This window comes from Triticum dicoccoides, chromosome 5A, assembly GCF_002162155.2.
Source record: "Triticum dicoccoides isolate Atlit2015 ecotype Zavitan chromosome 5A, WEW_v2.0, whole genome shotgun sequence".
Lineage (NCBI taxonomy): Eukaryota > Viridiplantae > Streptophyta > Magnoliopsida > Poales > Poaceae > Triticum > Triticum dicoccoides.
In genome coordinates, this window is record NC_041388.1 from 681656038 (window position 1) to 681673093 (window position 17056).

A 17056-nucleotide genomic window follows, 5' to 3' on the forward strand; every position below is an offset into this window, starting at 1 on the left:
GATGTCAGGGCCGGCATGGCAACAGTGCTGCGCCGGGCGGAGATCTCCGCGGGTACGGCGTACTGTGGCCATGCCTGCCTCTGGAAAGGGGTGGGAGTGGGCTTTACTGTAGCCACTCCCTGTCCCGTCCCTCCTGATGAGGGCATGGGGTTTTTTGGAGTCGCGGGCCGACTCCCCAAGGTCGGCTTCTCTGGAAGTCGTCAGTCAGGAGTTGTCTCATCCTGAAGTCGTCCCCGGGACTCGGCCGTGAGTGGGAAGTCGGTTGCCTTGCCGCCGACTTCTCAGAAGGTGGCTCTTCGTACTGGGGTCTTGAGGGGCGCAGCCTGCCCCAATGTCTTGAAAGGTTCAGGGGCTCGGGTTAGCCTACCTGTGGCCCATTACTCCGACAAGGTGTCTGTGTTGTATAATTTTGCGTGGAAAGTATAACCATGCTCGGTCTTCAAGTAAACTCTCTTTACCTCCATAGTAGTTTTCATAGGACTGAAACCTATCTTATCCAAGACAACAACTTTTGCATGGCAGGGGATACGCTAGTAGAATAGTAAAAAATTTAAATTATAAGTTGAAGCAAATGAAGCAGATGTCATGCTTAATTACGAAAAAAGACTTGTCGTTGTGACTTACTGTATCCACTTCAAAGTTCTCGTCCATCTTGATGCTGAAGCGCCTATCATCATCTAGGAAGATTCTGTCACGTAGGCCGCGCTCGTCTTCGCAGTATTCGCAAATACCGAAATCCTTTTCGTCGTCAAACATTTTCTATGTTCATAGTTGAAACATTAATTGAAAATTGATTGAAGGCAACTATCAGGATACTCAACACACAAATCCAGGGCACTCGATATTTCCTACATATTCTGTCACAAGTCATGCCAAAATTAACGGAAAAATCCGGCATGACCTGTGCTAAAATAGGACATATCGAGTGCCTGAAATTTGCCGGAACGGAAATGAATCAACACTCCGACAAAACATAGGCCACTCCAAGGTGTAACCTGTAAACATGACCGGCCACTTGGGCAAGCACATATCCTATTTGAGCAACACAAGATATACATTTTAAAATATCTTATAGGACTCATATTGACATGAGCATTCAATAAGCAAAACCAAATCGTAAAATAATTAAGTATTCAAATTATCATGCATTCAATAAGCAAAAGTAAATCATCTCATGCGTCCGTACATCGTCGAATATTATCACTAATACATCCCGAATAGTATCATACATATAACTAGCGGGGTGGCCGCGCATTTGCGCGGCTAGACTTTCTATATGTTTTATTTGTAAAGATTATTAATTGCACAATCATATGTTATTTGAAATATACACACCATAACTATATTTTTTTCATAATTCAATATATACCATAACTAAATATAAATCATATCGCAAGATGATCTTGTCTGATAGATATATTTGGGTTGATGTTTAAATCCCAACAACAAATGATCGATGCCATAAGGATCCGCGACTGGTTTTCCAAAATCATGGCCTTGCATAATGGCCATTCCCTCTTTTGACTCCCCATTCATATATGTTTATGTTCCCTCCTTGGTTTCCCGTTAATCAGTGCACATCATCCTATTATAAATGGCAGTTGGTATGACGGCAAGCCTATTAATTCCTATGCCACGTCTCATGTGTTGATAGATATAGGATAATGCAGTATGGACAATATTATCTCAAACTACCAGGGCAAACACATTCTCTTACAACACCATACAATGTTATTTTTTCGAACCGTGACTACTATATATGTGTTTCGGGAATGACTTATATTTATTCACAATAGCCAAAAATACCTTATTGGATATTCCATATGAGTTCTTGTTAGATTTTGCTATGGCATTCTCTCCCAGCTCCCCTCGTCAATTTTTTTCTTTATTATGCTCGTGTTATTTTTGTTATCTCGTTGGCCATCCACGCTATATAATATAGTTATCAATGATAAAATGGTGCCAAAACTTTTTGAACTATTTTTTCCTAACTCATAAAGGGAGGCTAAATCTCTCTGGTGGCGGAGTCGACATAGAATATCATCTCCTTTCCCAAATGATTATGTGTTCATGTATATCAGAAAATCAGACTGGTCTTGCATTTTTCTGTAAAAAAACATAAATATTGGTGTACCATCATTGGAATTTTCTATTAATTATTTTGTTTCGTGCGTACATTTGACAACTTGTCCCTTTAATTTACAGAATTGGCATGCTTTGTTGTTTCCAAAATTTTAGTGGAGGCACAATACCAATATGCTTCCTTCATATGACACACGAATCAAGTATATATTTCATATTTTATCCGAATAGATTTTTCTACTATTTCTTCCGAAAAAATAGATTTTTACTATTCACATATATAATAATTTAGAGTCAGAATTAATTTAGATTTTATTTTACCTGGTGCTAAAGATTTGCTCTCGATTAGTTTCTAAACAAACTTGTGACTGAGACTAAGCAAATATGTATGGCGGAAGAAAATGTGAATCGGGGAAGCGCCCGCTAGCTAATTTGAGGATCATTAATACCTGTCGTGATGTCACTATATGCAATAGGGCGTTTAAGCTCCTAGATCCTAACAACTTTTGGAGCATGGGTGCTTGTTTGTTATGGATACAAACATGTTTTTTACATCTTGGAAAATATACTGCTGTTGTATAGACTTCTATGCTTAATCACATAACTATAAGTACTTCCAAAACACATGTATATTCCAAAAAAACACATGCACGTCGATACATCCGAAGTACATTATAAAAATGTTTTCCCACAGACCTAGTATAGAATGAAATTTGCAAAGCTTATTTTACCTTTATTTCTCTTTGAATTATAGGAAAAGTAACCCGCAAAAAAGAATTATAGGATAAGTTTCATATATAAAACCGCGATTGTTAATTATTTTCATGTAAATATATTTAGAAATTCCACTATTTATTTAAATTTAAGAAAAATGATCTAACTTCCTATAAGTGAATTTATTTAGCTATTTCGGAGAGTTCGAAAGGGTGAACATATAGCACTGGCTAGTTCTTAACTACAACACTAATTGTACGTAAGGTTTGATCAGTTGGGCTGCTGACATCATGTCCGGCTGGTTGTTCGTGTTTGGGCTTCAGCGTGCCAATGCGTACGTTCGTACTCTTTGATTGACTTTTAAGAAGCCAGCCCAAACCATTGGCGATGAATATATTTTTTTTCTTGCTAAAGGCTCTGATTGGATTGATAGAGTCGTACAGGATACAAACACTTCGTTTTGGTAAATTTCGCCAATGGATTCTGATTGGTTCTCACAGGGCTGTAGGCTTGATTGTGGCCGTATTATGTTCGGACAATTCTTTCTCTCTTTTTTTCAAGTTGGAGTCTTCCTTCGTTTCTTTTTTCTTGGACTTCCTTTGTTGGTTGTCGTACATTGAATTACTACTAAAGGTAAGTTCATGTCTATTCTCAAAAAAAGTAAGCTTATGTCTGATCGTGTCAAGACTGATTTTTTTAACGAAGGCATATATATCGGACCACTTACCTGTTGAATTATTCGTACGTGACACACATCACATGTCCAATTGTTTGGATCTCATAACATTTATATGTAACGCAACATCTTTTAAATCTCAACCGTTAATATTTACTATTGACGACCGAGATAATTCAGTCTATGTGGGTTAACATGCTTTCTTATTTGTCTTCTATCTTAATTATATAATAGATAGATAGATAGATGTCACTAATACAACTAAAACACTAGCGCACGACGGGTATCGGTGCGGGCGGTGGACACCCAAAGAGAACGAACCATCACAAGATCATAGCTCCAGTGAGATCCCTGGAGAACCTGCCAGGTATTTTAGAACCTATGCTCCAATGCAAACAAGTAGCGACGGGCATGCGCGTCCTCCTCGCTGACACGGTGACGTACCACCTCCGCGGGGTTCTCAAGCCTCTGCATAGTCACTGGCCCATGCGACCGCCACCAAAGAAGGTTCGGGTCAATGATGGGCTGGGTCCTCACCAAGCTGCGCCTCCCGGTAGGTAGCGCCTCCCAGTACCAGCCCGACGAAGCCCAGTCCCGGACATGGCCCATCTGGTCAAGCAGGTGTCCTCCGCCGAGTCGACGACGAGGATGCGGGATAGGCATCGACGACGTCGATGCAGGAAAAATTGCTTTAACTAAAAAATAACAACAGATATGACATGTTCAACTAGTTATATTAATTCAACTAGTTCTTGCTAAAAATAAACTTACTATAAATAAAAATAAACTAGTACCTAATTAGTACCTAGTTCTTACTAACTAATTAGTACCTAGGAACTACTGCCCTAATTACGATCTAATTTGATGAACCTAGGGGTGGAAAGTGGTAGCGGATATTCCAATTATCCAACTTAAAAGTGAAATAAGTGGTCAAATTTTACTCATTTTATTAGGCATTACAATAGTGTTTATTCATCATCTAAGAAAACATATGTGCCGCATCCGTATCCGATAACATCCGCATCTGATTCGTTACCATCCATAGATGAACCCTAACTAATTTGATGCAACTAAAATTTGAAGAACCCTAGGCAGAGGTAGGGGAGGGGGAGGAGCAGGCGTGCTCACCTTGGGTGCCCGCGGCAAGGGAGGGGTAGGCGGCATCGAGGTCGGGGTCGGGGCTAGGGCGCGCAGCGGAGGGCGGCGTCGAGGTCGGCGTTGGGGGCGGCGTCGAGGTCAGGGTCGGGGGTGGCGTCGAATCCGGAGTCGGGGGCGGCGTCGAGGGTGTGCGGAGAGCGACGGGAGAGCGTGTGGCGGCCGATGGGCGATGGCGGCGGCGACAGCGGAGGAGTTGGATTTGGGGGAAGTGGTCGTGGGAAAGAACGAACTGCGCAGTTAAGTTAGAAGTAGCAGTAGCACGTTCCAGGAAGTGCGCTACTGCTAAGCTAGCTACAGCGCGTTCCTCGATACGTGCTACTGCTATTGCTTTCTCTTTTTCCCTTTTTCATTTATTTTTCTTTACATTTTATTTTTCCCTTTCACCTTTTTCTATTTCTTTCATTTTCATTTACTTTTCTATTTGCTTTCCATTTAATTTTATTTCCTTTACTAGTACCGCCTTTCAGCGTAAAAGCACTGCTACAAAGCAAGTAGCGGTAGCGCGGTTCGACGTAGATCGCTACTACTATGTGTAGCCTATCGGCGAAGCCGTGGGAACTTTAGTACTAGCGCTTTTATCTTCAGGCATGCTACTTCTACAACGGTATATGTAGCGCCGTTTACATCAGCGCGCTACTGCTACTTAGCACCAGCGTGCTTTGTTAACACACGCTACTGCTACTTAGCACCAGCGTGCTTTTTTAACACGCGCTACTGCTAAAGTTCTACGTATAAGGTTTTCCCTAGTAGTGTATTCTCCTACTTTAAACTCATGCTTTTGGATTCTCTTATCATGTCATCTTTTGACTTTTTCTTTATACAACTTAGCGTTTTCATAAGCTTGGGTTCTCCATTCATCTAAAGAGGTAATATCAAATAACCTCTTTTCACTGGCAAGTTTGAAATCATAATTGAGTTCTTTGATTGCCCAATACACTTTATGTTCTAATTCAAGAGGCAAATGACAAGCTTTTCCATAAACCATTTTATAAGGAGACATACCCATAGGATTTTGGTATGCTGTTCTATAAGCCCAAAGTGCATCATCTAATTTCTTAGACCAATTCTTTCGGGACCTATTGACAGTCTTTTGCAAGATTAATTTTATTTCTCTATTGCTACGTTCAACTTGACCACTAGACTGAGGATGATAAGGTGATGCAATTCTATGGTTAACATCATACTTGGCAAGCATTTTACGAAAAGCATAGTGAATAAAGTGTGAACCAACATCATTCATTAAATATCAAGGGACTCCAAACATTGGGTGAGGGAGTCCTGGATTAGGAGGTCTCTGGACAGCCGGACTATACCCTTTCGCCGGACTGTAGGACTATGAAGATACAAGATTGAAGACTTCGTCCCGTGTCCGGATGGGACTCTACTTGGCGTGGAAGGCAAGCTAGGCAATACGGATATGTATATCTCCTCCTTTGTAACCGGCCTTGTGTAACCCTAGCCCCCTCCAATGTCTATATAAACCAGAGGGTTTTAGTCCGTAGGACAACATACAATCATACCATAGGCTAGCTTCTAGGGTTTAGCCTCTCAGATCTCGTGGTAGATCTACTCTTGTACTACTCATATTATCAAGAACAATCAAGCAGGACATAGGGTTTTACCTCCATCAAGAGGGCCCGAACCTGGGTAAAACATCGTGTCCCCTGCCTCCTGTTACCATCCGCCTTAGACGCACAGTTCGGGACCCCCTACCCGAGAGCCGGTTTTGACACCGACATTGGGAAAATAACTTCCTTAAGAATTTTAATAGAGGTGTTGTGATCAGCACTACTGGTTGGAATAGCTTCTACCCATTTAGTAACATAATCAACAACAACCAAAATATGTGTATACCCATTATAGGTAGGAAAAGGTCCTATGTAATCAAATCCCCAAACATCAAATGGTTCAACAACAAGTGAATAATTCATAGCAATTTCTTGACGCTTACCGATATTACCTATTCTTTGGCATTCATCACAAGATAAGACGAACTTACAGGCATCCTTGAAGAGAGTAGGCCAATAAAATCCAGATTGCAATACCTTGTGAGTAGTTCTATCTCCAGCATGATGCCCTCCATAAGCTTCAGAGTGACACTTCTGTAGGATTTGTCCCTGTCATGCGCAGGTACACAACGTCTAATAATACCATCTACTTTCTTTATAAAGATGTGGGTCATCCCAAAAGTAATGTATTAAATCATAGAAGAATGTTTTCTTTTGTTGATATGTAAAACTAGGTGGTAAATATTTAGGAACAATGTAATTAGCATAGTCAGCATACCAAGGAGTGTTGTGAGCAACATTTATTGCAGATAACTGCTCATCAGGAAAACTATCATCAATAGGTAGTGGGTCATCAAGCATATTTTCAAGCCTAGACAAGTTATCAGCTACAGGTTTCTCAGCTCCTTTTCTATCAGTGATATGTAAATCGAATTCTTGTAGCAAGAGAACCCATCGTATGAGTTTTGGTTTAGCATCTTTCTTTTCCATAAGATATTTAATAGCATCATGATCGGTGTGAACAATTATTTTTGAATCAACAATATAAGATCTACTAAGAATTCTTTTTCAGTAGTAGCATAATTTCGTTGGGCACTGTCTAGATTTTTACTAGCATAATGAATAGCATTTAGTTTCTTATCAACTCTTTGTCCTAGAATAGCACCAACATCATAATCACCAGCATCACACATAATTTCAAAAGGCAAGTTCCAATCAGGTGGTTGAACAATAGGTGCAGAAATTAAGGCTTTCTTGAGTGTTTCAAAGGCTTCTAAACAATCATCATCAAAAACAAATGGAATGTCCTTTTGCAAAAGATTTGTAAGAGGCCTAGAAATTTTAGAAAAGTCTTTGATAAATCTCCTATAGAAACCAGCATGACCTAAGAAACTACGAATACCTTTGATATCTTTAGGACATGGCATTTTCTCAATTGCATCAACCTTGGCTTTGTCCACTTCAATACCTCTTTCAGAAATTTTATGACCCAAGACAATGCCTTCATTAACCATAAAGTGGCACTTCTCCCAATTCAAGACAATATTTTTTTGTTCACATCTCTGCAAAACTCGATCAAGATTGCTTAAAAAATCATCAAAAGACTTCCCATAAACAGAGAAATCATCCATGAAAACCTCAACAATATTTTCACAAAAGTCAGAGAATATAGCAGTCATACATCTTTGAAAGGTAGCGGGTGCATTGCATAAACCGAAAGGCTTTCGCCTATAAGCATAAGTTCCAAAGGGACAAGTAAAAGTAGTCTTTTCTTGATCAGGTTGAGAAACATGAATTTGTGAAAAACCAGAGTATCCATCAAGGAAGCAAAAATGTGTGTGCTTAGATAATCTTTCTAGCATTTGATCAATAAAAGGCAGAGGGTAATGATCTTTTCTAGTTGCTTTGTTTAATTTTATAAAATCAATTACCATTCTATAGCCTGTAACATTTTTTTATGGAATAAGTTCATTCTTATCATTAGGAACAACAGTTATACCTCCTTTCTTAGGGACACAATGAACATGACTTACCCATCTACTATCAGCTATAGGATAGATTATACCTGCTTCCAGAAGTTTTAAGATTTCCGTTCTTACCATCCTTCATTTTTGGATTTAGCCGACATTGGTGATCAACAACGGCTTTAGCATCAGGTTCCATATTAATTTTGTGCTGACATAGAGTGGGACTAATGCCCTTTAAATCATCAAGAGTATATCCAATAGCAGCTCGGTGCTTCCTTAGAACTTTCAATAATCTTTCTTCTTCAAGTTCTGAAAGGTTAGCACTAATAATAACATGATATATCTTCTTTTCATCAAGATAAGCATATTTCAAAGTGTCTGGAATTTTTTTAATTCAAACACGGGATCACATTTACGTGGAGGAGGACCTCCTAGAGTTTCAATAGGCAAATTGTGTTTAAGCAGAGGACGTTGTTCAAAGAAAATCTTATCTATTTCATTTCTTTCATGCATATGTAAATCATTTTCATGGTCTAGCAAATATTGTTCTAGTGGATCAGTAGGAGGCACATCAATAGAAGCAAGACCAATTAATTCATCTTTACTAGGCAATTATTTTTCATGAAGTTTTCAACTAAACTTGCAAAAATTAAACTTATGAGACTCATCACCAAAACTAACACCGACAATTTGTTTCTCACAATCTATTCTAGCATTAACGGTGTTCAAGAAAGGTCTACCAAAGATAATGGGACAAAAGTCATCTTGTGGGGAACCAAGAACAAGAAAATCAGTAGGGTATTTTATTTTCCCACACAAGACTTCAGCATCTCTAACAATCCCAATTGGTGATATAGTGTTTCTAGCAAGTTTGATAGTAACATCTATGTCTTCTATCTCTACGGGTGCTATATCATTCTTAATTTCTTGATATAAGGAATGAGGAATAGCACTCACGCTAGCAACTATGTCACATAAACCATGATAACAGTGATCTCATATTTTAACTGAGACAACGGGCATGCCAACAACAGGTCTATGTTTATTCTTTTTACCAGGTTTGGCAATTCTAGCAGCTTCTTCACAGAAGTAAATAACATGCCCATCTACATTTTCTTCTAAGAGATCCTTAACCATAGCAATCTAGGTTCTACTTTACTTTGTTCATCAGGTTTAGGTGTTCTAATATGGCTTTTGTTGACCACAATTGAGACTTTAGCATGTTCCTTTATCCTAACCGGGAAAGGTGATTTCTCAATATAAGCAGTAGGAACAACTAGATCAACATTATAAATTATAGTTTCTTCTTTAATTGGTATCTATTCTTTAATTTCTTATTTAATAGGTGAGTGATATTTAAACCACTTCTCTTTAGGGAGATCAACATAGAGTAGCAAATGATTCACAAAAGGAAGCTACTATCTCAGAGTCAAGTCCATATTTAGTGCTAAATTTTTGAAAAGCATCGGTATTCATAAAAGATTTAACACAATCATACTTAAGTTTAATACCTGACTCTTTACCTTCATCGACTTCCCAATCTTCAGAGTTGTGTTTAATTCTTTCCAAAAGATCCCACCAGAATTCAATAGTCTTCTTCATAAAAGAACCAACACAAGAAGTATCAATCATGGTTTGATCATTACGAGAAAGCCGAGCATAAAAATTCTGGATAATAATTTCTCTTGAGACCTCATGATTGGGGCATGAATATAACATTGACTTAAGCCTTCCTAAAGCTAGAGCAATACTTTCTCCTTCACGAGGCCAAAAAGTATATATATATATATATATATATATATATATATATATATATATATATATATATATATATATATATATATATAATTCCGATCTCGATGAACTAGATGCATATGATTTTTTTTATGGAACTCCAATTTCAATCGATTCCAATTCGAAGATCCAATATCATTGCATTGCCTATACCATGCCAATGCGTTTCCTTCAAAGATAAGGGTAAAACCTTCTTCATAACTTCATCTCCGGGTAAACCTGCAGGCTTGAACAATCAACAAATTAGTTCTACATATATCAAGTGCATATCAGGATGTTCGGTTCCGTCTCCTGCATAAGGATTAGCTAGCAGTTGTTCTATCATACCCAAAGGAATTTCATATTCAATGTTTTTAGTAGGTGAAGTAGGTTGAGGGGTAGCTAATTGTTTTTTGATAGAAAGACTGTAAGGGAACCCCCTACAGTATAATTGGTGCAACAACCCCAAATTGCAAGTACCATGCCTTGAACCTGGGTGGGTAGGAAGGCATCAACCCCTTTCCACCACTAGGCTATGCCTTAGTCTGCGGGGTAGCTAATTGTTGTTCCGGTGGAGGTGAAGATACCACGAACAAACCCCTCAAAGGATTGTTTTCCATAGTAACAAGTGACAATAAATTTCAGCACACTATATAAATGTTTCCTTGCCAATTTCCACTTACCAAAGGCGCTTCACTCCCCGGCAACGGCGCCAGAAATAGCCTTGATGACCCACAAGTATAGGGGATCAATTGTATCTCTTTTCGATAAGTAAGAGTGTTGAACCCAACGAGGAGCAGAAGGAAATGACGAGTGGTTTTCAACAAGGTAATGTCTGTAAGTGCTGAAATTGTAAGTAGCATAGTAGTTTGATAGGAAGATAATTTGTAACGTGCAAGTAACAATAATAGTACCAAAAGTGCAGCAAGGTAGACCAATCCTTTTTAGGCAAATAACAGGCCAAAACAGTCTCTTATGATAAGCAAAGCATTCTTGAGGGTACACGGGATTTCCATCTAGCTAGTCACTTTCACCATGTTGGTTTGATTTTTGTTCGGTACTTTGATAATTTGATATGTGGGTGGACCGGTGCTTAGGTGTTGTTCTTACTTGAACAAACCTCCTACTTATGATTAACCCTCCCGCAAGCATCCGCAACTACAAGAAAAGTATTAAGAATAAATTCTAACCATACCATTAAACTTTTGGATTCAATTAGTCCCTTACGAAATAGCGCATAAACCGGGGTCTAAGCTTTTGTCACTCTCGCAACCCATCATCTAATTGCTACTCCACAAAGCATTCCCTTATGCCCAAATATGGTGAAGTGTCATGTAGTCAATGTTCACATGACACCACTAAGGGAATCACACCATACATACTATCAAAATATTGAACACATATCAAGTTCACATGATTTCTCCCGTGACCTCGAGAACAAAAGTAACTACTCACAAATGATAATCATGCTCAAGATCAGAGGGGTATTAAATAGCATATTGGATCTGAACATATAATCTTCCACCAAATAAACCATATAGTAATCAACTACAAGATGTAATCAACACTACTAGTCACCCACAAGCACCAATCTCTAGTTCCGGTAACAAGATTGAACATAACAGATGAACTAGGGTTTGACATGAGATGGTGTTGTTGAAGATGTTTATGGAGATTGCCCTCCCCAAGATGGGAGAGTTGTTGGTGATGATGATGACAATGATTTCCCCCTCCGGGAGGGAAGTTCCCATGGTGGAATCGCTCTGCCAAAGGGAAAAGTGCTCCTACCCAAGTTCCGCCTCGAGACGGCAGCGCTCCGTCCCGAAAGTCCCCTCCTTATTTTTTTTCTAGGTCAAAACGACTTATATACCAGAAGATGGGCACCGGAGGTGGGCCTGGGTGAGCACAACCCACTAGGGCGCGCTTGGGCTCCCTTGCGCTCCCAGGTGGGTTGTGCCCACCTGGTGGCCCCCTATGGTACTTATTTGCTCCAATATTCTTCATATATTCCATAAAATATCCCCGTGAAGTTTCAGCTTGTTTGGAGTTATGCAGAATAGGTAGCCTGACGTAGCTTTTCCATGTCCAGATTTCCAGCTGCCGGAATTCTCCCTCCGTGTATACCTTGCATATTATGAGAGAAAAGGCATTGGAATTACTCCAATAAGCATTATTATGGATAAAAACATCATAAATAACAGTATGAAAACATGATGCAAAATGGACATATCATGTCTCGGTCATGTCTACATAGTTCTCGAACCCGTAGGGTCCGCACGCTTAACGTTCGATGATGATTTAATATGTGTTATGTGATTTGGTGACCGAATGTTGTTCGAAGTCCTGGATGAGATCATAGACTTGACAAGGAGTCTAGAAATGGTCGAGAGTTAAAGATGATAGTATTCAGACACCGGAAGTGTTCCAGAATGTATCGGGTATTTATCGGAGTACCGGGGGGTTACCGGGACCCCCCGGGGGAAAGATATGGGCCATATGGGCTATAGGAGGGGATCACACCAGCCCACAAGGGATGGCGCAACCCCTAAGGAAGGAGGCTGGATTAGAGAAGGGAAAGAGGGGGTTCACCCCCCTTTCCTTCTCTCCTTCCTCTTCCCTTTTCTCCCCTCCGGAAATAAGGAAATGGGGAGGCCGAATTGGGAGGACCCCAAGTAGGATTCCTCCTACTTGGGGCGCCCCATGGCTGCCTCTCCTCCCCTCGAACCTATATATACGTGGGGAGGGGGCGCCTATCGCAGATAACAACAATCGTTAGCCATGTGTGGCACCCCCCCTCCAAATTTTACACCCCTGGTCGTAGTTTTGCGGTGCTTAGGCGAAGCCTTGCGAGAATCACTTCACCATCACCGTCACCACACCATCATGCTAACGGAACTCATCCACTTCCTCGACACCTTGCTGGATCAAAAAGGCGAGGGACGTCATCGAGCTGAACGTGTGCAGAACTCGGAGGTGTCGTACGTTCGGTACCTAATCGGTCGGAGCTAGAAGAAGTTCGAGTACATCAAACTGTTGGCAAACGCTTCCGCTTTCGGTCTACGAGGGTACGTGGACACACTCTACCCATCTCATTGCTATGCATCTCCTATATAGATCTTGTGTGAGCGTAGGATTTTTTTTGAAATTGCATGCTACGTTTCCCAATAGGGTTTGCACTTGGGGAGCATCGGTATTCAAAACCATGGCGTACTATAAATTCTGTTTTAGAGAAATAGTGGTCCATGAGGTGTTCTAGTGGCTTTGGAAGGCCAAAAGCATCCCCAAAATCAAAGTTTTTGGCTGGTTCTTGTTGGTGGACCGCCTAAACACACGCAACATGCTCAAAAGAAGACACTATAACATCGGGACCAACCTTGACTGCCTGCTCTGTGGGGACCATGTTGAAGACACAATTGAGTATCTTTTCTTTCATTGCAAATTTAGTGAAAGTTATTGGCTCAAACTCAACATCAGTTGGCCAGTCATTGGTTACTGATTGGACATGATAGCCACTTGAAAACGAGGAACCATCGAAAAATGATCATGGACATATTCCTTGTTGTTGCGTGGAGTCTTTGGAAAGAAAGGAATAACAACTACTTTCGGAAGCTGGCCCCTTCAATAAACGCTGGCAGGCTAGATTTAAGGCTGACTTTGCCAACATTGCTTATAGACTTCCCGAGGACAAAAAACATCTTGTATCAGCCATTGTGGACTCTGTAACATAACTTGGTAGCATAGCTTTGTACCTTAGCTCCCCCCTTGTACATTTGTAACATAGACCTTCCATATTAATATACTCATGCAGTGGGAGGTTTTCCTACTGTCTAAACTTTCAAAAAATGGAATTGCATTCCCGGGATTCCTTTTAGTAGGACTGGGGATTTGCCAGATGAGAAGATGCACTTACTCCAATTCAACCACTTTTCATTGAACCCCATAGGTGTCATAATATCCTGCATTGCATCATGTTCAATAGTATAGAAGGCCTTAGCAAAGTCAAGTTTTAGGAGCACTATCGGTTGTTTGGAAGATTGACACTGGTAAGTGTATTCAAATGCCCAAGCGAGGCAGTCTTGTATTGATCTTCCTTTCAGAAAACCGTATTGGTTTTGATGGATTATTTTGAGAATGAATTTTTTCAACTGATTAGCAAGCATTTTTGTTATGACCTTGAGACAGCAACTTAATAGTGTGATTGGTCTGAAGTCATTGATTAAGGTTTGTAAATTATGTCCAATGCGAAGATATCAAGCATTGTGCAACGTGTGATTAAGGTTTTCTTATAATTGTAGAGCATGTTTGTTCTAGGTAGGAGCTCTGCTTCTACTCTGTGGGAATGATTGAGGTGAGGGTGTGGTCCTAGCGGCTGATGGTGTGCCGGCGGTGGCGCTGTGGGGATGAAGAAAAAATAGGAAACTTTGATCAGTGTGTGATGTCTACTATGCAAATTTATTCTTGTAGACACGTGGTGGGCCTCCAAGCGCGGAGTTTTATAGGACATTAGCAATTTTCCCTCAAGTGGATGACCTAAGGTTTATCAATCCGTGGGAGGCGTAGGATGAAGATAGTCTCTCTCAAACACCCCTGCAACCAAATAACAAAGAGTCTCTTGTGTACCCAACACACCAAATACAATGGTAATTTGTATAGGTGCACTAGTCCGGCGAAGAGATGGTAATAAAAGTGTAGTAATGATAGTAGATATTGGTTTTTGTAATAGTAACAAAAAAATAGCAAGGTAGCAAGTAACAAAAGTCAGCACAAACGGTATTGCAATGCTTGAAAATGAGGCCTAGGGTCCGTACTTTCGCTAGTGCAATCTCTCAATAGTGCTAATCTAATTGGATCATATAAATATCCCTCAACATGTGATGAACAATCACTCCAAAGTTCTTATCTAGCGGAGAACATAAGAAAAAAATAGTTTGTAGGGTACGAAACCACCTTAATGTTATTCTTTCCGTTTGATCTATTCAAGAGTTCGTACTAAAATAATGCAAAGTTATTCTTTCCGTTCGATCTATCCAAGAGTTCGTACTAAAATAACATCATATGATATGCATCAACCAACTCTAATGTCACCTAGATACTCCAATGTCACCACAAGTATCCATGAGTTAATTAGACGATACACATCAAACAACTTCAGATTCATAATACTCGATCCAACATATAGAATCTCAAAGAATGCCCCAAGATTTCTACCGGAGAAACAAAGACAAGAATGTGCATCAACCCCTATGAATAGATTGCCCCAATGTCACCTCGAGAATCCGCGAGTTGAGTGCCAAAACACATATCAAGTGAACCAATATGATACCCCATTGTCACCACGGGTATTCATATGCAAGACATATATCAAGTGCTCTCAAATCCATAAAGTATTCATTCCAATAAAACGAAATCTCAAAGGGAAAACTCAATTCATCACAACAAGATAGAGAGGGGAAAACACCATATGATCCAACTATATTAACAAAGTCCGGGATACATCAAGATCATGACATCTCAAGAACATGAGAGAGAGAGATTAAACACATAGCTACTGGTACAAACCCTCATCCCCGAGGGTGGACTACTCCCTCCTCATCATGGTGGTCTCCGGGATGATGAAGATGGCCACCAGTGATTATTTCCCCCTCCGGTAGGGTGCCGAAACGGGGTCTAGATTGGTTTTTCATGGCTACAAAGGCTTGCAACGGCGGCACTTCTGATCTAGGGTTATTTCTGACGGTTTCTCTATTTATAGGATTTTCTAGCGTTGGTTTCATGCGAAGATGGGCCTCGAGGTGAGCAAAACCCACTGGGGCACGCCCTGGTGTCTAGTGCCCTACTCCTTCACCTTCTGGTACTTCCATGAAGCTTCAGGGGTCTCTTTTGTTCCAAAAAAAATCATTGAAAAGTTTCAGCTCATTTGGAGAACTTTCATTTCTACACAAAAAACAACACCATGGTAGTTCTGCTAAAAACAACGTCAGTCCGGGTTAGTTCCATACAAATCATACCAAAACCATATAAAATTGTTGTAAACATGGCATGAATACTTTATAAATTATAGATCCGTTGGAGACGTATCAGTGTGAAATAAAAATGAAAATAAAGGAAGAATAGACTGGATTTCTTAAATACTTTTAAAAAAAGTGTTGACAGAGGTATTTATGTTCCATAGGTAGGTGTTCCTTTCCTAAAACGTACTCAAAAGCGCGTAGTATCATCAATTATTATGCATCTGCTGGTAGTTGCAAATGTTGGATTGAAATCAAACATGTAGTCGGTACTCACCTCCGATGTTGATTCCAGTGGAAGAAGAGGATTTGCCAAATGCAATAGGTGAGGTTATATTTATAAAACAACCCATCCAAGGACGAAGGTGGAGGCCACGGAGACTTTAGATCCCGCAATCAGGAGGATGGGCGACACTGGATCTAGGGCCGGCAGAACACCGACTTCCGTGGACATTGAAGAAGAGAACCTAGTGGAGAGGGTAGTGTGGTTGTAATGTGGGAGGTTGTTGGAGAAGCCGCGGAGGAGAAGGCTACATGTTGATGTGTCACTTTTGTTACTACTAATGTTTGTCGTTCTAAAGTGTTTGATATGCCTTCCTAAATGGTCACAGTAAATGGAGTAAAATGTAAAAAATACTAGAGGTATGAAAACAAACCAGAGAAGACAGTTCAAAATCACGTAAGTATGAAGATAACTAAAGAAACTAGCGTGTCAGCAGCACAGAAATCACTAATTACCAAAAAATCAGATAGAATTGATTGTAAAGGTAATAATGTACGTAGTTGTAGCAAAAATGCACACAAGAACCTAGGAAGAGAAAGTCTGGGTACCACTTGTCAGGTCGATGAAAGAAAGGAAATAGCAATGCAAGTGACCTAATTTCCTCCTACCATTTCATATCCCCATTTTAGGATGAATAAACTCACCATCCAATAATTTTAATGTTTCTTCCTCCCATTTTCTTTTTATTCCCTCCACTTTCTCGAATCTACGGTTTCTTCCCACCCAGTACAAGATACCACCACCTAAGCAGTTAACTTTATTCGTCGTCAAGATTCCAAACTTTGTGAAACACGAGGTGTCATGGAATTGTCATGGCAGATGTCCTAGTGAAAGGACTTAATCATGGAGCCATCGCAACTAGGAAGCTTAAAGGGGTTAATCGGGAC